The 23,562-nt window shown below is 39.2% G+C and overlaps 1 protein-coding gene across 3 annotated transcripts in view; it reads right to left on the reverse strand.

The window, feature by feature from the left end:
• Positions 1–23,562, reverse strand: part of NKAIN3 (sodium/potassium transporting ATPase interacting 3) — a 379,080-nt gene that overhangs the window by 270,532 nt on the left and 84,986 nt on the right. The window lies entirely within an intron of this gene.

The following is a 23,562-nucleotide window of genomic DNA, read 5'->3' on the forward strand; positions in this document are numbered from 1 at the left end:
ATCTGTTAACATAATGGTTTTGTTAGGTGTCTTTGAATAATAAACAGCAGAAATAACAAGCAATGTTGGGATTGACTTTCACAATGTCCTTTTATGTAACGGCTAAACTCTAATTTCATATGGAATAACATACCAAACAGTAGCCTGACATTACACCACCTAACTTTGTCTTTTTTAAATGGCCACGACAAATCCTGCTAGATCACGAGTTCCCAAAACCTAAGGCATTAGTAAAGATCAGAGACCAATATCCATGTTGTCTTTACAAGGTAAAGGAGATTGACCACTGCGTGTGGGACTTGTGGCAACAACTAATGATTTTTGGTCTATGTGCACATAGCATGTCAGTCTATTGCTTGCCTGTGCAGACAAAATCAATTCCAAATTAAGGCCAGCATGTAGTTTTACAACATTTTGAATCCCAAAGGGTCAGTATCAAGATGCTCTCCACTACCATTTCAATCTTCTGGTAAAGATACCACCACGAATGTTCCTGCCACTTGAATAACCAAGCCAATACTTACACAACTGCTGAGAGCTGCTGATTCACAACTAATGCCACAATCATCACAACTATGAATATTTGTTTGTCATGCAGGACTAGCTTTAGACTGTGGGTGTGCAGGTATCTAAGCCACACTAGGTCCTTTTCTTGTGTACTGGCTGATGCTGCTCTGGCATGCTGTGAGCCCAACCAGTCGAGTGAGGTGGCATCAAATGAAGGTTTTATTCATTATGGGGAGTTAATTTTATGCCTTATCAGTGAGCTGACCTGGTTTAATGCTGGATGAGAGAACTGCCAGCACAAGAAAAAAAAAAAGGAAGGAAAAAAAAGGACTGACTCATACACACTAAGTTAGCACAGGCTGCCAAATGAGAAGTAAAATTCTGTGTTGCTCCTACTAGAAATGGGTAGATTCTGTTCACCTTTGTTTACCTCATCCATCTTGGAAGTCTACAGCACATAAATGGAAAGACACCTATTCCTAAATGTGGATGTTGAGGTGGGCAGGGGGAGGAAACTAAAGACAGCAACTGCAAATTGAGTTGGAGGCCAGTTTAAGTGAACAATACTTGAAAGTCTCACTTTGGAACAATGCAATAAATGCTTTTAAAAGGAAAACTTCAAGCAACCAGCATCCTGCTTATCTGTGTCTCATTAAACACTTTAAACTTCAGGGACAGGTCAATCATCTGGAGCTGATACTCATCCATCTTTAGAATTAGCCATTCTGCTATTCCAGCAACAAGAATTATGCACTTTTAGAGAAATAAAAGCAATTTTGTGTAGGTTTGCAACATGCACACTACACAATTGCATTTCCCTTAAGGGTGCTATTCCCAGCCATGAACTCTGCCCTCCAGAAAGGACCAGAGACAGCATGAAAAATATAAAGTCTAAAACTAGTATGACAAGGCATCAAGTATCATGTTAATATGCAGTGTCTGTCACAGATTAATTTTAATGCACAAGCCCTTGGGTCACATCAACATCACAGAGTTTTCTGGGTCACCAAATTAAAAGGCATGGCATCATCTTCTTTTGACACAGAAGCAGTTCATTAAAAATATTTGTAGAGATGTAGGAAAGTAATGGTCAGATACATGCTTTGAAAATTCTTCTTCAAGTTCTGCTGACTTGAGTAGAGACTCATACAGAGACAAGGTCTTCTGGGAAGAAAAGTCAAACTTGAAAATTAAACTAGATGAAAGTTCTCAGCTGGACTTTGTTCTCAGAGAGGCGAAGTACACTCTTTGTGAATGCATAAGTTCCTGATGTATCATGTACACACAATATATGCTCATTTTTCGATGGTTTTCTGAACCTACTGTACATCTGATTTATCATGAGAACAATGTCTGTGGTCTTTCAAGAATGATTAAATTTTCCCTCCAAACAGCATTCTATTCCAAGTGTCAATTTTGATGAATAGCCTGTCAAGCCAAGATACAGTCCAAGAGTTGAAATAAATCTATCAGCACATGGTGTCTGTCATTAAGAAAACCATTTGTACTTTCTTGAGTACTGAACTCATCTGCTTCTATTTGTTACCACAGCTACACAAAAGTATTGGACTTTCTTGTATTATCCAAGTAAATTACTTGTCAGCTATAATTGGAAAGGTTATATTTTGCAGAAAAAGTTAATTCACTCTTTTTTATTAAAGTTGTTTCAAATATTCTTTTGAATCTCTAAAAACAAGATAATTAGAGTTCTAAGCCACTGTTACTGTCAGTCTTCACAGTAATCACCAACAACAGTTAGCAGAAAATAAATGAGATTCTAATGTCAAGTTACCTGAATACATAAAATATTATGGCTGACAAAAAATAGAGAAAAATCAATCAATATAACACAATAATGATTTCAAATACAAGACTATTGGAGAGGATAAACACAGACAGACATCAGATAGCTTCCAAAATCTTCGATATATCTGAAAGAAGAATGTGTACTTGTGCATTCAGATGTTGGATTCTTGCCCTTTACACAGTAGGAAATGCACACTCATGGACTCCAGTACAGTGTGCATGTCATGGTAAGAACTCTTGGGTTAATCAGAGTTTGTACAAAAATTTGCTCTGAATGTGCCTGACACCTCAAAACAAATAAAGTGATGAAGGAAAAAAACAATGTTATTAAAATGTTTATTTAACTAATGATGCTGTTCCGAGTCAGTTTATACCAAAGTCATGGCGGTTTTGCCATTCTTTACTTGTTCCTTTTATGTCAATGTCCTTAAAATGGAAAACTGACCAAATAAATATACTATGCATCTGTGGAATTTTAACTTTGGATATCTTTAAAATGCAAAAAAGACTGTAGGCACATCAGAAATTAGAACTGGATACTTAAAATAAGAAAATTAAATTGCCTTCATTATCCATTCTTTGAGAGAGAAGTTGACACTGCATCTCAAGGACATGGCTATTCCATAAAAAGGCATTAAGTTGATGTAAGTTGTGTTGCCAATACCTTCGAACTCAGAGACACGTGGCAAGAGAGACATTGTCCATTTTTCTTGCACTCATTTCTGTTGCTGCTCTTTGACAACGTGACCCCCCGTGGGATGGGGGAGAGAATTGGAGGAGTGAAAGTGAGAAAACTCGTGGGTTGAGATAAAGACAGTTTAATAGGTAAAGCAAAAGCTGCACACGCAAGTAAAGCAAACCCAGGAATTCATTCCCCACTTCCCATGGGCAGGCAGGTGTTCAGCCATCTCCAGGAAAGCAGGGTCCATCACACATAACGGTGACTTGGGAAGACAAACGCCATCACTTCAAACATCGCTGCCCCCCCCCGTCCTTCCTCTTCCCCAAGCCCCTTATAAGCTGAACATGATGTCATATGGTATGGAATATCCCTTTGGTCAGTTTGGGTCAGCTGTCCTGGCTGTGTCCCCTCCCAGTTCCTTGTGCACCCTGAGCCATCCCGCTGGTGAGGCAGTGTGAGAAGCAGAAAAGGCCTTGGCTCTGTGTAAGCGCTGCTCAGCAATAAAAAAAAAAACACCTCTACATAACAAAAACATCTCTATAGTATTAACACTGTTTCCAACACAAATCCAAAACACGGCCCCATACTAGCTGCTATGAAGAAAGTTAACTCTATCGCAGCTGAAACCAGGACACAGCTCAGTTCCTAAGAATCCTGATACCATGAAAGTTTGCATATACACTTCATTTTATGTGAGTACTCCAACTAAGTAATTCTCAAAGTCCTTGTTTGTCCTTTGACAAATATTACTTATTCTTATGATTAAGCTGCAAACACTTGCAGTGCTTTTGTTCAACTTGTTTCCTTGATCTTCCCATAGCTGACGTCTATGCAGCTAAGAAGACACCATAGTCTAACGCTCCCTTAGACAGGACTCATGATTTTTGCTGATGGTAAACTGCAGGATATCCACAGCATATTTGTAACACATCACCTAAACAGTGATGTGCAGGAGATCCCAAGGGCTCAGGCATTTTCCTACATTCTTCACAGCTCTTCTCTGGCTAATGCTTGTCCTTCTGTCTCCCAAACAAGAAATCTGTTTTACCAGATGCTGAAACAGACCACACACCTTCAGAGAGAACACTACTATTCTCAGCGTTTCTGAGCTTCTATGACATGACGGGTTACTACAGAGTGGAATAGTCTCCATGCAATACTACTGCATAACATGCCTCCTTAAATCACCTTTTCAAAACCATAACAATGAAAAACAAAGAATAAAATTATCTTATAAATAATTTATTAACAAATTACTAGAGTCAGATCGGAAACAAATTTAAGTTTTCTTTTTACAGATATGTAAAAAAGTACTGTTTAAAGCCCTCTATTTTTCAGTTTACCTCTCAGAGCTTTCCCTTCTGTTCCATTCAGTTAAAAAGCTGTTGGGATGCTTGGGCAGTTGATCCAATTCTCAGCCATGATCTTTATCCCATGAATAACTTTCACTGAGTGAGGACCATCTCCAAATGGATTTATAAGCATATACCCATTTTCCCCTAGGAATTTCTTTTTGTATTCACACTTTCCTGAAGACTACTCATGACTCATGAACATGATAATTAAACAATATCAAGTTTTCATACTCCTCTCCCAAGACTATAAGTTGACCCGCTACCTCACCCTAGAAATACAAATATCCCTGGGGCATGGCTGGGCAGAGCCATCTCCTAGCTACACCATAAACAGAACACGCTAGTGATCTCACCAGTGCTTAACCCAACCAATAAACAACCCATTTACCTGACTGACTGGCAGGGCAGCGTTCAGACCTCAGCACATAACTCTTACCTACTGCGAATGATCCCATACCAGCTTATGAGGGAGAAATATTCCAGTCGTTCATTACTAGCTGTGCAGAGACAATCTTAACTTTAATAATACCTAACGTTTGAGGTAATAATGATCCCAGGGTAAGTGGCGCACTGATAAAAGACTTCTGTCACAATAGTAGATCTGAGGGAACAGAAATCTGTAGGGAAAACATAGGAAATTAATCAAACTTCTGTAAAATAATGACAATATCCAAGTAGGAACTTGTGTTAGAAATCAGTTGTGCTAGTTAGTTATGCCACAGTATGTCTCTGCATCCATATAAATTCCTGCATTGATCATCTTTTATACCTAGGAGCAGGGATAGTAACTAAAGTTGTGAAAACTGCATTCATAATGATTTTTGCTTGAAGTATTTGAGGCCAGCATCTCTAAATCTGGTCTTCATAATCCAACTGATATTTCCAACAAGGTTCGAGCAATAAAGATAAAATTATTTTAAAGGTAGAATGATTTGTCTTTGCTATTAATATGACAAATAATGACACTGTCACAGACAGTAAGATTGAGATACAAAAGAATGCTACCTTCTTTTTACCAAGATCCAGCTCAAGGCTTCTGAGATATATAATGTTAGCTTTGCCACAAAAGAAGACGCCTCACAACCTGGGCAAGGACTAGGCCACTCTTTTTAGGGAAATGGTTGTAGGGAAAGGAGAAGAGGGAGAAGCAGAAGGCAGGCACAGAAATATAAAGGATAACTGAAGCAACCTCCGTGAGGATCTCTCTCCCTACTTCAGCAGAACATAACACCTCATTCATCCATTACTTGAAAGTAATGGTAGCACTAGTTGACAATCTGACTTTTCAGGGATCCTGATTAGATAAAGTGGTCTGCCTGCTTTTTTCCACCATAAGCACTGTGCCTAATTTGCCTCTATTTAGAGCCAGGTCTGTCCTTTATCATCTGATTTCCAGGATTGCATCGTTGTCATATGGCAGAGGCTATGAATCCACCAGCCAGAAAGGATGCTCTACTCAAATGTAATTTGTGCAAATATGTGGGAACAGGATGAAGCTTTGTCATTAAGCAGTCCTATCAGCACCACGTGGCACCATCCAGTCATGCACTTTGCAAGGAAATAACAACCCCAGTATTACCTTGTGCATTGGAAATGCTGGATAAGTCGGGGACAGTTCACTACTGACAAGAGTCCAAAGTACTTCATACAGATTTAAATGCTCCATCAAAATGTATTTGATGTATCCAGGGACATGCAGAGCAAGGAAAGGTCAAAAGAAAAATAATAGAAAACCTCTGTCTCCACAGACGGAGACTCCACAACTTCTTTGCACAATCTGTGCCAGCATTTGACCATCCTCATAATAAAAGAATTTTCTTGAGTTCAAATGGAATTTCCTATTTTTTTAAATTTGTGTCCATATTGTCCTGTCAGTGGGCTTTACTGAGCAGAAAGTATGCTGTATTAAGTCATGACATAAATACTTTCAAATATTTAACATGCTTCAGGATGGATTTAAGTAGTTAGTTTTAGGTTCCCAAATTTGGGAATTTAGTTCCCAAGTTAGCTCTGGCTAAGATCTCTCACTTTTTTTCCACAAACATATGATTACAGCCTAAATATTCTTTCTAGAGAACTTCCTCCCTGAATTAGAAACCATTTCAAGTCTTTTAATTGATGATCTGAAACCTAATAGTGAATTGTGCTTTACAAGTGCACCAAGCAGGCTGCCAGACAGGGTCTTAAGGAAAAATGTGGAGGAGGAGGGGATGCAGGAAAGAAAAGAAAAAAAAGAAGTAAGAGTACTGCTTTCTCACATGCTTAGTTCTCCAAAGGTGAATAAATAGAGATTCAAAACTGTTCAAACTGTCATGGAGATATCCCTTTTTTTAAAAATCAACAAAAAGCATTATTCTCCCTTTTAAATAGCTGGGCTGTTGTTAGCTCTTCTGTCACCATGGAGACTACCACTGATGATGATGATGATGATGATTTTCTCTATCTGGTCAGCACATGTTTGTACCATCACCTAATACCAACCTGAGTCACCAGTAGGGAAGTTTATGTTTATTCTGAATGAATGCCAGTCTAGTAAAAGAAATGCATTTGGGTTTGTTTTGTTGATTTTTATATTGCTGCTTATTTTGTATCATATACAAATTTCAATGAATTTACTTTCCTTATTCTCACTCCAACACAAATTCCAGGGCTGATAAAAGTTTAAGGGACTGCTGCTCTCACTGCAGGTGGTCCCACCTGTTTTTATTCTTCTTTTCCACTTCTTAAATAGGATAGAAAAATTACAATGACTTAGTGCAGTCAGCTGAGAACACTATGTCTGAATCCCTTCCCCAAAGTAATACTAACCAGACACTAAATCTCATTGAACCTGCATTCAGTTTCTTCCCGATAAGAGTGGAGAATGATACTTAGTATAATATATGATGTTCTCGAACAAACATTGTCTAATGTATTTACAGATATATTTAAAAAACAGAAATTTCTATTTATTTTCAGGTATTCAATCATATATAAAAATTTAAGCATTATTTACATAGTTATTTATAAATTACTAACATAATTTCAGAAGCAGGCTTCCAACACCAGCACCATGAGAGTTTCTGCTTTTCTTTTGTAACTACCTTAATGTAGACAACAGTGGCTTTACTCAAATTCTGTGGAGTATTTTAGATACTACATTCAGAAACATAAAATAACTTGGGGAGTATTGCTTTTCATTTTAGTACTGGCTTCTTCACAAGAGGAATAAAAGTCCAGAACTTCTCTGAAGTGACAATGAGAACATAAAGGATTTGAAAGCAGAGAAAATAAAGTTCTAAAAGTTCCTTGCTCAGACCGCACCAAATGAGACTGCTATGGTCATGAGAAAGAGAAGGTACAATATAGTCTCTTTTGGTTACCCTTTCGGATACCCAGCCCTTCATTTTTTCACTCCTGGTTTCTTGCCTGAATCTAACTTCCCCTACAGCAGCAAATAATGTTTTTCATCTTTCCCAGAAACACAGGATTTGCCACTGTAACGTGGGTGACTCTTGACTTGACTCACGTTACTCACACTTTCATCATATCTTGGCTGGGCCATGGTAATGGGATGCAGACGGACATGCAGACCTCAACGCTTAGGAATTGCCAGCTAGTAACAATCATTACAATACATCTCCTCTGCAGAATACGTTACTATGAGCTAATCAAGCCCTTCTCTTGTTGACTGTTACTGATTTTCATGAAATTTCAAATCAGGTACAAGACCTTGTCGCTTCAAGTTTCAGAACTTGTAACACTGCAAGATGACAATTGTGTTTAATGACAGCATCTGCTGTGGCACAACAGAAGGTTGAGAAGAAAAAATTCATCAAGACTGGGAATACAACTGGAAATTTGGGCATGAGCTTTCTGAATAGTTATGAAAAGTCTCTTCCTAGAACAGAGGATACTGCTTTGACATCACCTTGTCTGGCACATATACAATATGTACATTTTAAGGAACCTAATTAAAAATAAAAACTTCAGCAAGTTTCAGTCACCATGGACAGTGAAATGACTGAAAGATTCTGCTTATCCCTTGCTTCATTGCGTGAAGATAAAGAAACTGCTGGGGAAATATATGACAAACATTAGCCACGTTGGCTACCGAAGAGAGCTCAGGTGTTGGTGACGAGCAAAAGTTACACAGAGTGCTGACCTCTCAGCTGAACTCAAAGAAAAATGCTTAGTTTCCCCATTGAGAAAGCACAGAACAAAGCATTTTAACTAACACAGTGGAACAGTGGAAAGAAAGAATGTCATTGTTTAACCAGGACTTTGAATAAGGAACTGTCTTTTACTACCTCTAGAACGTAAAAACTTTTTCATGAATAGCAGCCCAGAATATTGGCCAACAGACTCTACAAATAATGATCTAACCCTGCAGCTTCTTAAGCCAGCAACATTTCGTAGTGTGGACTAAAAGAAATTGCTCTGATCAAGGCTACAAAAACATCATCCCTCTCTCCAGGCTATTTCTGCTTTCAGCCTCAGTACACACATACTCTGGGTCTACAACTCCAAATCACTCTCCTCCTGAGCACGCACCACTGATTCATTTCAGATCCAATGACAGATTACTTGCTGCACAGTCATGCAGCTTAAATAGAAGGATAGCATTCCTCAGTCTTCCTCCTGTATTCCTTCAAAAGACCATTAGCAGAAGGGCTATCATCTGTCTAAATAACACCCTAGAACTGGTACTGCTTCCTCAGCTGAAATGCGATTGAAACATCCTCAGCCTGCTAGGATCTGTATCTCTCTCACACATATTTGTACCTCGGACACTTCACCCAGCACTGCTTGATCAAAACCAGGAACAGAAACCTGATGAACGAATAACATCAACAGAACTTTTCTGTTCTTTTGCAAAACTGGGATGTTGAAATCCAAGTGTAAGATACCCTGAATACCTACTTATCATCTAAGTTTTTGCTAGTAAAATTCCCCAGGTGGCTAAAGCTCTGTTCTGGGATAAACGTGCCCCAGCATTTTGTCAGTGTTGAACAGCTGGGCGTGACCTGTACATAAAGGTACTTCCTCACATATAACCCCACCACAGCCCTGCTCAAAATAATGCGGTTCCTTAATGCACATAGTGCTTCACCACACCTTCTAGAGATTCTTCATTGAGTCCTGCTCTCAGAAATATACTGATGGACATGATTTGCTTCAAATTAGTACCCAGAACAGGAAAAGCTGTTTAATTTACAAGCAGCACAGTCAAATCCCCCTTCTGTCCCCAGGGCTGCCAACAGACTGTTTCCCCAAGAGTACTCTAATCAGCAGGTTAGAAACTGTGCCACACTGAAACAGTAATAGCCCCTTATATGTAGAAGGGATACTCAGTATTGAGAACAAGCTAAACATCCCAGCTCAAGTCAATACATAATTAAATGAGCATCCCTGACTAGACAAATTTGTCAGTTTTGCTCTAGATATTGTCTCTTACTCATTGATTTGGCAACCATAGTGTCCAAAACCTACAGTTTTGAAATCACTAACTTATTCTGTAAAGCAGTATTTCCACTACATAAGCTTAAGCACTCTTAAAACATAGACTAGCACCTTAAAAATCCATGGATCTCTCAAATGGATAGTGTCAGCAACTTCTCACAGTCAGTGTTTATTCTTGGATTCACCATTCTCACCTTGATGCTTTTCATCAGGCCCTTTAGCTGGGGAAGAAGGAGGCATATCTATTTATCATGCTGATATTTTAGCAAAGCATCAATAAACTTCTCAGAACTTTCTATGTTCATTTGAAGATGGTAATAATTTAGTTCTACTGAGCCGGATGTGGCATCTCAGCCAATAAAAAACTCAGCTCAAAGGATGTTTCTGTCAGTTAGTCTCCATTTTTTTTATCTGTAAGTGATTTCAAAAGAGTAATTGGCCATTATATATAAGTAAACTATGCAGACAAAAGCTGCACTCAGAAGAAATTCTATAGGTACGACTGCAGATGAACTGTATACATCTTAGTTCTGTAATTTCAGACAGCTCATGCCTGATCATAATTACAGACCTTTGAAGTAAAATTCAGTCAGTTCATGAATCATAGTCAGGTTATCAACAAACATTCACTTATGTTCTGGTAGGGTCGAGCTTTTCCTTTTCTGGAGCTGGAGTCTTCAACTACACAAAACCCAAAATCATCACCACAGCGAAGGAAATGTAATTTTCTTACCATGGTCATCAATGGAATAATCTTTCAGCCTAGAGTAATTAGTCTTAAATCTATGCTTCTAACCAAAACAGTTAACAGTTCCAATTACCTCAAGTGGTGATGTCTCTAGACTAAGGGGAAACATTATTTTGATTTATGTTTGTAGACAAACACACTGTGTAGATATCAGTCTTCTAGACTTAAGACATGTCATTGAGACCTTATCACACTTTTCATTTTATCAGTAAGCATTTAAATAAAAAGAGATTTTTATAAACAAATGAGAATACATATTGCAAAACTTTAGACATGGCAAAATAACTGTTATGAGGATATCAGCTACTGCAGCATTAAGCTAATGACTGAGAGTCTTTCAACTCAGCTTCCTTTCATGCAAGTATTTCATAAAGGAGGTTGTAACCTATGCCAAGCATGTTTTTAGACTTACATATTGGATAAAGCTCTGTCTTCTACACTCTTCAGCACAATCAACACTGCCATATCTATTTGAACTCCCTCTCCAACATTTAAATTAAAGATTAATATCACATTCTCTTCTTCTCAACATCTCAAATCAAGTAAATAACCCATAGCAGCTTGCTTATAATCATATTTAAAAGTCGTCTTCTCTGCACTAATCTTATTTTGAAATATTAAACCTGATTTTTTTAATCTAATTTACTTCTCATAGCACACTACATGTTTACTTTTTACACTTTGCTGGCTGAATCAAGATTTGTGCAATACTAGTATAAATTTAAGGTATTTATGTGGTTCAACTGACTGTTTGGGGTTTTTTTTTTTTCTCTTTTGCATCACTCCTGTCCCTTTTTCTAATTTGGAAAGACTGAAAAATCAACATTCTAGTGAGAAATTATTTTCACAATCAACACACACATTTGTGACTATCTGGCTAAAGTTATGGGTGTGTAACTAATTAATACATTAAGTTAGAAGAGACCCCTGGAACTGTTTTCATTCTCTACAGATATTTCTGAATGTAGCAAGTCAGGTCATTGAGTACAGGAAGACATTTGCAACTCAGAGCTCAGGAATGAAAGAAGTCCTACCCAGCAAGTCTTTACAGACTATGTTGCTGGCAAACTAAAATACTTCTATCAAAGCTGATCGCTGAAAAGACAATGAAATCTTCGTTTTAAAAAACAATAAACGTCAGAATAAAAGTGGGAATGAGAGTAACAGAGGATCTCCACAACAACCTTATGAGAAGTTTAAAGTCCAGCTTGTTCCTGCCTGCAACAAGCAAAACCAACCGGCTGGTGCAGAGCTCATCCTGACCATCTTTCACCCACTTCATTTCCAGTCACCATTAGCGTGTCTGGAGGACTGTGATGATTCCTAGAGAGACCAGGAACCCTTTATCCCACCCCTGGTGGCCACTTCATCAGTTGCAATGTTGGCACAGAAAACCGAAGTGCATCTTCTCTCAGGAGTATGTCTGCACTTTACACGAAATTCAACACTAATGTCACCTTGGAAGTGGAAGCCTGACGCTATTCACACACAGTGCATAAGTAATTATATATGTCTTATTCCTCTCAGTGCCACAACATACTCATGGAGCAAGGAGATTTTATAAAATCTGGGTTTATGATACAGCAGCACATCAGCTCCATTCACTTGAGGACTGGATCCCAGAACAACAGTCCCACCATAACTGGCATTTCGGAGAGTGACGTCAATCAATGATTCCTCCACAACAGAACAGAGAACATTCTTATTAAAGGTCTCCCTTCAGCGCATTTTCCATCATGTTTTTCATAATCCCACAGACTGTGCAATACAGGTCTGAGCAATACATTGTGTTGGGTTTGCGTGGCAAGGTTTTGGTGGCGGGGCCGGGGCGGGGGAGGCTACAGAGGTGGCTTCTGTGAGAAGCTGCTGGAAGCTTCCCCTGTGTCTGACAGAGCCAATGCCAGCCAGCTCCAAGACGGGCCCGCCGCTGGCCAAGGCCAAGCCAATCAGCACCTCTGTGATAACATATTTAAGAAGGGGAAAAAAACAGTTAGAGAGAGCTTTTGCAGCCAGAGAGAGGAGTGAGAAGATGTAAGAAACTCTGCAGACACCAAGGTCAGTGCAGAAGAAGGGGGAGGAGGTGCTCCAGGCACCAGAGCAGAGATTCCACCTGCAGCCCATGGAGGACCAGAAGCAGGTGGAGGTACCTAAAGGAAGCTGTGACCCCGTGGGAAGCCCACGCTGGAGCAAGTTCCTGGCAGGACCGGTGGACCTGTGAAGAGAGGAGCCCACGCCAGAGCAGGTTTGCTGGCAGGACTTGTGACCCCGTGGGGGACCCCACACTGGAGCAGTTTGCTCCTGAAGGTCTGCATCCCGTGAGAGGGACTCCATGCTGGAGCAGGGGAACGATGAGAGGAGTCCTCCCCCTGAGGATGAAGAAGCGGCAGAAACACCGTATGATGAACTGACCGTAACCCCCACTCCCCATCCCCTGTGCCGCTGAGGGGGGCGGGGGTTGGAGCCGGGAGTGAAGTTGAGCCCGGGAAGATGGGAGGGGTGGGGGGAGGTGTTTTAAGAGTTGATTTTATTTCTCATTCCTCTACTCTGTTTTGCCTAGTAATAAATTAGATGAATTCCCTCTCTAAGTTCAGTCTGTTTTGCTCATGACGATAATTAGTGAGTGATCTCTCCCTGTCCTTATCTCGACCCATAAGCTTTTTGTTATGCCTTTTCTCCCCTGTCTAGTGAAGAAGAGGGAGTGAGAGAGCGGCTCTGGTGGGCACCTGGCCCCCAGCCAGGGTCAACCCACCACAGCATGAAGAAAAGATGTATTACAATTAATATCTTTGAAAACAAATAACCTCTTTCTTTTTTAAAATAGTTCAGATGGCTTCTAGCACAGTGCCCCCCAGCTCTCATCTGAGCACTTTGGGGATGCACCTGCAGTCCAGAGCTGGCCCTCTCAAAACTCTAATATTTGAAATTTCCACTTTCTTGGGCACAGAGAGTTAATTAAAACACTTATCCAGGCAATGATACATGACAGTTCAGTAACAGCTACATGCGACAGTCAGGCTCAGAAAATCTAAACATGAAATCTGAACGTGGAAAAAAAACCTGAACACACATGCATAATTTCAATAGGCTAATTCTACATCTTGCTTCACACTCCTGATACCTTATACATGCAGTGTGTCACTCAGATGAAGGGAACTCGAGGAGAAACTAATAACTCATTCAGACAAAAAACACAGTTAGAAGGGGCTGGCAGGAGTACAGGAAAGAAGCCTGTCATGTCTTTCATTCACACATCTTCACTATTTCATCTTCTCTGTTAGATTTTCTAGCACAGAAAATCTTTGTATCACTCTTCTGCTTTTCTCTTTGCATATTGTACATCATTACATCAAAGGGACCCAGGAAAAAAACTGAGCCAAATTTCATATTCAGGCCAATCATATCTTTACAAGACTAGCAAGGTTGAATAGGAATTAAATTGACCTGTCCTTATTAATTTCAATGTATTTCATATAAACAGCAACACTGCACAATAAAATTCATTTGAAATATTTCTTCATTAATTGTCAGCTTTGAATATCCCAGAGTGGATTCAGCCCATTTTATATTTTAATTGTAGTTGAGATGAAGAGTGATTGGATTAGATTCAATCTATGTGTAACTGAAATTAATGAATTTGGCTAATGAAATATTTATAGGTGACCTTTCCCTGAATTGATAAAAAAAGCCTGTTTTGTTTAAAATATCTTTGATATTTACAGTCTGAGGTTAGATTTAAATTATTCCTTTACATAAGTAAGCTAAATAGACATCTGTTACTCTTGCAGATTGGCAAAAAAATCAGCCATATTGCAGTTTTCTCCTGCCAGACATATTTAGTGCTTCTTGTCAGGTACACAAGTGCCATTCCCAAAAGTTAAAAGTCTTACAGAAAATCATTAATGCACTTGTTTGTATGTGAATAATTTATTCTCATCTTGGTCCACCCACCAATTCTACTGACATTTAAATGTGATCTACTCTCAGGCATGTTGTCATTAATATTAAAGCAATGTGAAACTAGGACACAGGCCTGTGCTGCATTAATGAAAATCTTATCAAATTGAAGTATGTTACCATTGTCAGAATTAGCAATGCAGAAATGCTAATACGATTCTCCATGGATTACAGTTGCATATTCCACTTTGTTAGAGCTCTGGTGTTATGATGACTATTATGAAACCCTGGCTGCAAAATACTGACCTAGCAACTTTGTAAACTTTGAAATAACCAGCATACTTATCTCTACTTAGCCAGATGTGAAACTATATTAAATTAAAATCAGATAGAAAAATGCATTAAAACTCCCTCAATGTATTTTAAAATGTTGAGATGACATAAAATGATAGCATTTATTGAAGTCAGAATCTTCCGTGTCTTACTCATGCGATTAGCCCGATGCTGTCTGACGGATCATTCGTTTAAAAAAGGTGAAAGACATTTGGCTTTTAAAAACTCCTCTTTCCCTTCTGCTGCCAACAGTTTCACACTACCTAGAAGGTATAAAAGAGGAGTAGCATCTGTGAGATACACAAAGTCAGTCAATCTCCTGCTCACCTGCGCAGGGGTAAAACCCACGCTGCAGCATTGCACAGTTTTGAGACTGGTACTTCAGGAAAGATGTGGACCTACCAAAAGGTATCAAGAAGCAAAGAGCAAGAATGACCAGATCTAGAAAACTTGACCAAAACTTCGAGAAAAATCAGGACCCAGCTTAGACGGAAGGGAGGCAGGATAACAGTCTTCAATACATAACGGGCAGTTGTAAAAAGAAAGGCAATGTTTTAATCTCCCTATCCACTCTGAGAATGGAAAGAGAAGTAATGGCTTAAAAAGCAGCAGGGGACAATCAGAAAAGACTTGAGAGGAAAATACAACTTTCCAGTGGCAAGGACAGTCAGACAATGAGGCAGACTGTGTGAAAGCATTGTAGAATTATCAGCCCTGGATGTTTCCAGAGCACACTAGGCAAATACCTATCAAGAATCGAGTAAGCCTATTTGGTCTTGTATCATACCCAAGGGATAGAGTGGACGAAGCCTTGCAATCCCTTCTTGCTCTGTTTATGATTCTGTAAACTCATGTGGGGTTCTTTTCAAATTCCAAGTATCTATAGCAGCCATGTCAAAGACCAACAGTTTGCTTTCTCACAAAGTAGATGAGACTAACAGTGACACTATCTCCAACACACGCGCATCCCGGTTCACAGGAGGACACGTATTATATCCAGAATTAGGGCATTCAGTTATATCTGATACTCCAAGGTTTTACTGAAAAAAATAATCCTGTACCATTAGCTTTATATTTGTTAAATTTCAGAGACCATACAGCAGACAGGATGGAAATAGAGAGGTGACAGCTTTGTGCACAGAAGCAAAAAGAAACAATAAAGTCTTTGCCCTGCCAAATATGCTTTCTAATGACTTAATGTTTCCTAGTTTAGGAGGCTTGGTCGGAGGGTTAGATGGATTTAACTCTTGGCAAAACATTCTGACAACCATTTTGCCAGCTGTAAGTTATAAAGTGCTAAGAAATATGAATATGAAAGAAAGAAGGACCATTTTAAAGCCTTTAAGTATCCATTTATATACCTCCTGCAGTGTTTATCTCTTAATTTTCCTCTTTTATGACTTTAATGTGTAGATAATCACTGGTCCAAATATCTCTAAATACAGTGCACTTTAAAACTGCACATTATCTTTATAATAGGGGATTTAAGATAAACAATTCTTGGCTAGTCTCTAGAGATATAAGAAAGCTTACTATGAAAGAGTGAAATCTAAAGCAGCAGAAGCAAAACAACAAAGAAAACATTATGGCCACCATTTAGATTTACAGTAACAAAAGTTACGCATTGCAGATTGACAAGCATAGCCTTGAATGAGTAAAAGTATAATAAGGAAAGGGAAGGGTTAGCACATGTTCTGGAGTGACAGTTTTTCCTAACACTTTATGTCTGGAACTTGCACTTGTTCTTCAGCGCGGGGAAACTCCAAATCCGAAGCCAGCAAATGGGAACTTCTGTCCTACTTGTTCATTTCACTGTTTTATTTCTTTTTAGAGCTGCATTTCACTGTGATATGGGAGTTCCCCACTTACAAAATGAAGGTACTGTGCTCCTCATTTCCTCCCCCGCCTCTCTTTCCCTCAGAGCAGATAGCGTGGAAGGCAGAACAAAGAAACATTGCTTAGAGGAAAATGGGAGATCTGCATGCAGAACCATGACAAAATCTATTCTGACACAAAACGGAAACGAGACTTTTTGAAACTCCTCTGGGGAGGAGAAAAATACCATTTATTCTAATCAAACCACAGTTATCTAAATAGCAGGGATGACCACCAGATTTTGCAGCACCCTGGATCAACAAGTATGACCCCAGGCAGGATTCAAGATTAATGAGGCTCCTCAAGTCCTTCAGCTCCCGAGCTGCACCATCAGTAACCTGGGAGCCCCGAGACCCTTGTCAGGGAGGGAATTTGGAGCTTCCTGCTCCAAAGCCAGAGCTGAATCTACAAGAGCCCTCCCTGGAGCTCTGCCTCACCCAGATCCTCACCTCCCAGCTCCCAGGAAGCAGGCTGGAAGCCTTGAAATCACTGACTCAGAGGCAATGTGTCTAGCATAGCTTTCTGGAAATTAGAATACTCAGAAGGTTCTCATGCTTGTGTTTTGCTGAAAGTTTATAAAAGCATGTAAATATTTGGGCTTCAATAAACTGATGCCTTTGAAGACCAAGACTTTGTCTAAAAGTTCCTGCCCATCTCTAAACATGGTTGACCTTCACAGTGGGAACTAAGTGGCCACTTGAAGACTTGGCCGCTTGCTCAGTATCAAAATACAAATGAAACCACAAATGTAATACTTTTCCAATATCAGTTTTTCTAGCTGTGCAGCCACACTGCAGCAGTCACAGGACAGACGGAATAGCAACTACAAGGAAAATTAGGATATGGCAGAGAGTTACACACCCACTGCTTTGACTTTACTTCTAGGTTTCAGCTGCGAATTACTAGGTTTTAGTGCATCATTATTATGCTGAGACAATACAATAACTTTATTAAGAAGCATTCCATCTGTATTCCCTGTGTTTGAACAGATATTGACAGCTTGAATAATGCCTAAGAGTCCTCTTTTTCCCTCTCCTTTGTGAACCCATTGCTTGGAAATTCTGCATCCATCAGTGTTGCCATGGTGACAGCCCCATGAGACCGTCCATGACCTCCCAAGACACTTAGCACCTACCCATAATTCTGCACAATCCACATCAAAGAGAACTAAAACCAATTACCATATGGATTTGTAATCATTATTTTAGCAATTAAATATATGTTGGAACATACACGTGGTATAAGGGATTGAGCAGAGACAAGAGGGTGAAGAGATCTGAATTCTACTCTCGGATTGGCTGACTACTGGGACAAGTTTCAGTTTCAGAGGTGCTGAGCACTTACAACTCACCATGACTTCAAGTGGAACTCTAAGTGCTCCACGCTTCTAAAATTCAGGTCTTTAACATCTCTGTCCTTAATCTTCCATTTTGCAAAACACAGTCACTTTTGCAAATAATTTTGTGGTTTCTATTCAAAATGAACTACAGAATTACACAGTATTATTTTTAACCTTAATAAAGTACAGATTGTATAGCAATACAATCCTTGTTTATTATTTTTCAGAAAAGCGTAATGTTCCCAGTCAGAAAATTATTTTATTTCTTTAGCAATTCTGAATCTGTAAAAAGAAAATGAGAAAGATGGGAAACTTCCTTTGCAAGTCACAGATAATTCCCTTCCTAATTACCTTACCTCTTCCTAATGAACCCTTACTTCATTAAGTCTGTTCCGGGGGTAATGCATACCTGAAAGGACCAGCTCTGATAGATTTTTGTCCCCATGTATAGTACATTGGATTTCAGCTGAGCTAAATTGATAAAGTGATAGTATTGTACCTTCCCAGGTGATTAATAAAGACAGGATTTACAAAGGTGGGGAAGAAAGCAGAAACTGGAGATAAGTGAAAACATGTCTGAAAATAAACAGCACACTCATTCAGACAGCTTGTAGGTAAGCTGTGGGTAAGCCTCTTCCAAGCTCCTCAACATTCGTTAAGGAACATTAACATCAGCATTCTTAACATAAGGATTGTATATATATAAACATACATATATATTTGCGTGCATGAAGCAGCTGGATAATGAAGATTAAATATTGATGAAGGGCCACATTCTTCATTATCAATGTCCATGCCCAGTGCTTTACAAGAGTAGGTTTATTGCTTTGCCTAAAAAATCATCCCATCAAGACTACCTGAGCCAAGGCAGCTCCACAGCTGTATTGAGATCTTCCCATTTCCTCAGAAGTGAAATACTCTGGCCAATGAATCCTGAAACAAATTCGGTCTTCTGTCTCCTGCACAGCTACAGGGTTTTGCAATGGGCCCCCATCAAGATGGCACACTCTGCCATGCAAAAGGCAAGGCCAGGTATAGCTCTACACCTCAAAGCATCACACAGCCTTTACTCTTGTGTGCTAGAAGACATTTCTGCAGTTACAAAATCTGTTTAGGGCAAAGGGAAGACTTTAGGACTGGTGCCTCAAGAAATTCCTGTCCACCTCCTACCAGCAGTGCAATGTGGCATCTCAGGTTCAAAGACGAATTTGAATGAATTCCTAAGAATTATAGTGGAAAATGCACAGCAGGAGCAAAATACCATTTTACAGGATCTGAATCCAATGACTTTCTTTGATAAAGACAGACTTGTGAGCTATTTCTACCACTGACTGTTGTTTAACATCATGGAGTTAATTAGGTCAAACCAATAATCAATGCATCACCATCTACCCTGTTAACACCAACACTCTGCGGTTTGTTATGGAAGGCAATATACATGATTTAAAATGAAGGCAGTTCACTGCACTAGGAAGGAATATTGTGGTGACTCAGGAGTCAAGGTGCACTGCAGGTGTGTTCAGAGAAGGCTTCAACGTGAGTTAAGTCAGTACTAACCGCATCTATAAACTTGCCTGGCATCCTTGCCTAGTTTCCAGATAGTATTCGTGCTGTCACTCAAATGGATCATGCACTTAGCGTGAGCTGTCCACACTTAAGAACTCATAAGCAAAAGGCTCAGGTAAATTACTTTTAAATTTAAGTGAGAGGTGAAAGGATTTAAGTTCAAAATCCATATTCAATTCTCCATTATGCTAGTGTAAATCCACAATAACACTGCCAGAAAAGTTATTTCAGACTCATACTAGCTTAACTGTGATGAGAATCCAGTCTTGTCATTTAAATTCAGTTAAACTTCGACATGGAGCTGTGTGCCTTTTCTTGTTACTGAAGGATTAAACTATGTCAGGCTTTTTACAATTTAGTGCCTGTTTTGGATTGCCGGCTTAGAACATGATATAAAAATATTCAGTGTCTATCCAGTGCTCTTTCATTTTAATTCAAAATATATGTATTATTCATACCAAAAGTTTAACTGAAGTCCCTAGAATGCAGAAGAGATAGAGAGAGTTATGGACATCACGTATGTAAGGCTTAGGCACAACAAGGTATAACGGAAATAGGAAAGCTGTCTACTGTCGTAAACGAGAAAGGTAAATGAGCTGGGACTCCAAAATACTTACTAATAAGGATTAGGACCTGTAGCAAAGTATAATCGTTTCACTGCGGGCCCAGGCTGCTCCCTGTTGTGCTGCAGATGTTCCATTAGCGTTTCACCAGAAGCGGTGCCCACTAGGATTCAGCAGAGCAGTGTGGTGCAATCTAATAGACATATCTGTCACTTATTAAGCAGCAAATGGGTTAAAAATTCTTCATACCCAGGAGCTCCGCCATTCTCAGAAAAAAAAAAAGAACAGAAAACCGAAGTAAGCAGCAATCCACCACATCTTCCTGCCTGATGTTACGTATTTCTTATTTGCCAAAGCATCAGTCTATTCAGGTAGCATTGGGCACTGCGATCACACTATTTCGTTTTGTTCATTTCTACTAAGTGCAGCACACATTCAGCTGTTTCCTTTTCTTCTATATGTTTCTTTTGGCTCTACAATCTATTCTACAGCTTGCAAATGAGCAAACCTACAGCAAACAACTGTGTTAATGTAAATGTAACTTACCTACTATGCCTATTAGTTCAAGAAACTGACACCACTGAATAGGAAATCAATTTCTTGGAAGTTAACTAGCAATATGTCCCATGTAACCATTCTTACAAAGAATAGTTATACATTTCCCATTTAATTCTAATCTAACACTTTAAAGATGACAAGCGCATGTGAATTATAATAAAACCCCAATAGGAAGACTATTATAAAAAAATTGGGCTACACCATTCACCTTGACAAACAGATGCAACATTTGGACAGCTAGTCACCCTGGGCTTTTTCCTCTGCGTCCACCCAAGTTTCATGCTGACCTATTAATTTTAATCACTTGCTGGACTCCCATTTAATGGTTCAATGAATGTAATACACTGGTGCTTTTCTTTGCATAATCAAGAGGTTCAGTAAGCAAAATAACTTTTTTAACTTCATATACTAAAAGGTTTCTGTAAACATTATAAACATTTCAACTTTTTATTTATTAATAAAACCTTATCTAAATTATTTTTAAACTAAGCCTTATGTCTTTCAACTGACCTATGAATATATTAACTGCTCCCGACCATTCACATTCACTCTTCAAGACACATATCCTTAATAAGAATAAGGAGCCTAATCCTGTGAGATACTGAGTCTTTTTTAAAGAGAAGACGAAGCTATTCTTTTTCAACCTCGTACCAGCACATTCAAATTGCACTTGCTCTTTTCAGGAGCCATTCATTCTCTTCAAGGATCAGGTTCTGTTTCCTGAAAGTCTGATGGTTTTAGGACTATAATTAATCCTACAGTACTTTGAGCACTAAAATCTACATTGCTCGTAACTCCTACTGAAAAGAAAAAAATCATTTGCTTCAGCCAACCAATTTCATGGTCTTCTAGAAAAAAGTATTTATAATGCATATTCTTAATTAATACTTTCTGTATTCAGACAGCTCATACACATTTTTCTTCTACCTGATGATTCCTCTGCACATCGTCCCTTAGCAGAAACTAAACTATTACTACACTTGTTAGAGTCGAGGTAGAGTAAAACAAAGTGAACTGAACTTTAACATCAAAACTGTGACAAAAAAGGCCATTCTCTGGCCATTTTACAACTAGCTCAGCAGCTGATGAATAAGCAATTACAGCAGAGCTGCTCAAAAGTTAGAATTCCATTTTCACAGGAAATTTTGGCATTTCAAAGAATATGTCATTCTTGTTAAGCTCAAAGGGGAAATTTCTTTTTTTTTCCTCTATGAGAATAAGGATCCAGATGCTCAGATTCACATCATGAAAACTACAAATCCAGAAATTTTAACTCAAGTCTAGTTGATCAAGCTCTTCCTCTTTATTAAGGTGGCCAAGCCTCTTTGAAAGCTCCCTAGGTTTCCATGGTCTTGAATTCATGGTAGGAAATGCTAAAAACATCAATTTAAGTAGTTTCTTTGTGCCTCCATCCTCCCTATCATGAAGCTTTGATTCAAGTGGAATTTTGCTAAGAGCCAGGAGCCATCCAATGCATGAAAACCCAGCTTTGCCTTGGAAGCCTTAAATCTCTCATCTCACAGTAGTAGCTCCCAGGAAAGGGACTGCACACTGAACACATCCCGGTGGCAGCTCCACGAGGCAGTCCTTAGGATCCTAAACAGTGAACAAAACCTCCAGAGCTGCAGGAACAAAGTGAAATTTAACATTCTGAGTTATCACCCATAATTACTAAAAGGTAATAAACTTTGCTGATGCACAAAATTTATTATTAGGTATCTATCCTTAAGTCCACAGAAGTTCCTTGATTGGAAGTCTTGAAGACCAAAGAGCTCCTCTCAGCCACAGAGTGGGCACATGACAGAAATGGGGATGGGAGTTGATGCATGCAGCATCACTAACTTATTTCCACATATGTCATAGCCAGACTCCGAATTTGGTAGAAACTGGATGAAGACTCCTTTGAGCCTAGCTGATGTGGGCGTTCATACACTGGCAGAGGACTTGGACTGTCTCGGCTACTGAGCAGCCATGAGATGATAACATGTTTTAATCACTTTTACAGCAGCTGGAGAGGAGCCAGCAATCTACAGATAAAGGGCTACAAGTAACTTAACGTACCCATTAAATATGTCCTATTGTTAGTGGTACCGAAGATTAATGACTAAAATGAAAGTGAAAAGATAACACTGGTAGGTGACAGTTTTACTTAATCAAAGAGCCTCTGGGGCCTGTAGAAGTACGACAGGGTCACAGGGATTTACTTTCTTCCTCATTTATTTAGACAGGTCTGTTTTGCAATGCTGGTATAAAGACTTCTTATATTTACACTACACAAAAGCTGTAGTAGAAGACAAGGGCAAAGGTCTCATACTAATAGCTCTAGCCCATGACTGGCTGTCAGTCTCTGCTCCTCACAGTCTTCCTTGCTGCTTTTGGATTACTTGCTGAGGCAATTCAGGTACTAAACTCAGCTAAATCTAAGGGAAGACAATAGTCTCCCTCTGCAATCAATGGCAATAAGTAAGTACATAACATTACGTTTAATTTGCATTTAGGCACCTCACACCTTAAATGTAATAAATTGTACCATATAGAGGTCTCTAATTATCCATTGACTGAAGGGTAAGATTAGGCTTTTCTCGCTGAAGCACTTCCTCTAGGTGCTTAAAGTTAGACTGGATGAAGATTTAGGATATGGCTCAGTGGAGTACCAAGCAGAGCTGGGAGCTCAGATCCCAGAGCAATATAAATCCATTAGCTGAGACTCTCATACTTCACAGTCTCTGAAATGGGAGTAACTGTACTTCCTTATTTCACAGTGCTATTAAACTATACATTTAAAAATTACTCAGATACTCAGTCCATGAACATAAGGAACTTCAAGTCACTACGTGTTGTGAAAGAATCCTACTGCAAATATTCAGAAGTTTAAAAGTACCCAAAATAAAAGA

The sequence above is a fragment of the Grus americana genome, chromosome 2 (assembly GCF_028858705.1).
Source record: "Grus americana isolate bGruAme1 chromosome 2, bGruAme1.mat, whole genome shotgun sequence".
NCBI lineage: Eukaryota > Metazoa > Chordata > Aves > Gruiformes > Gruidae > Grus > Grus americana.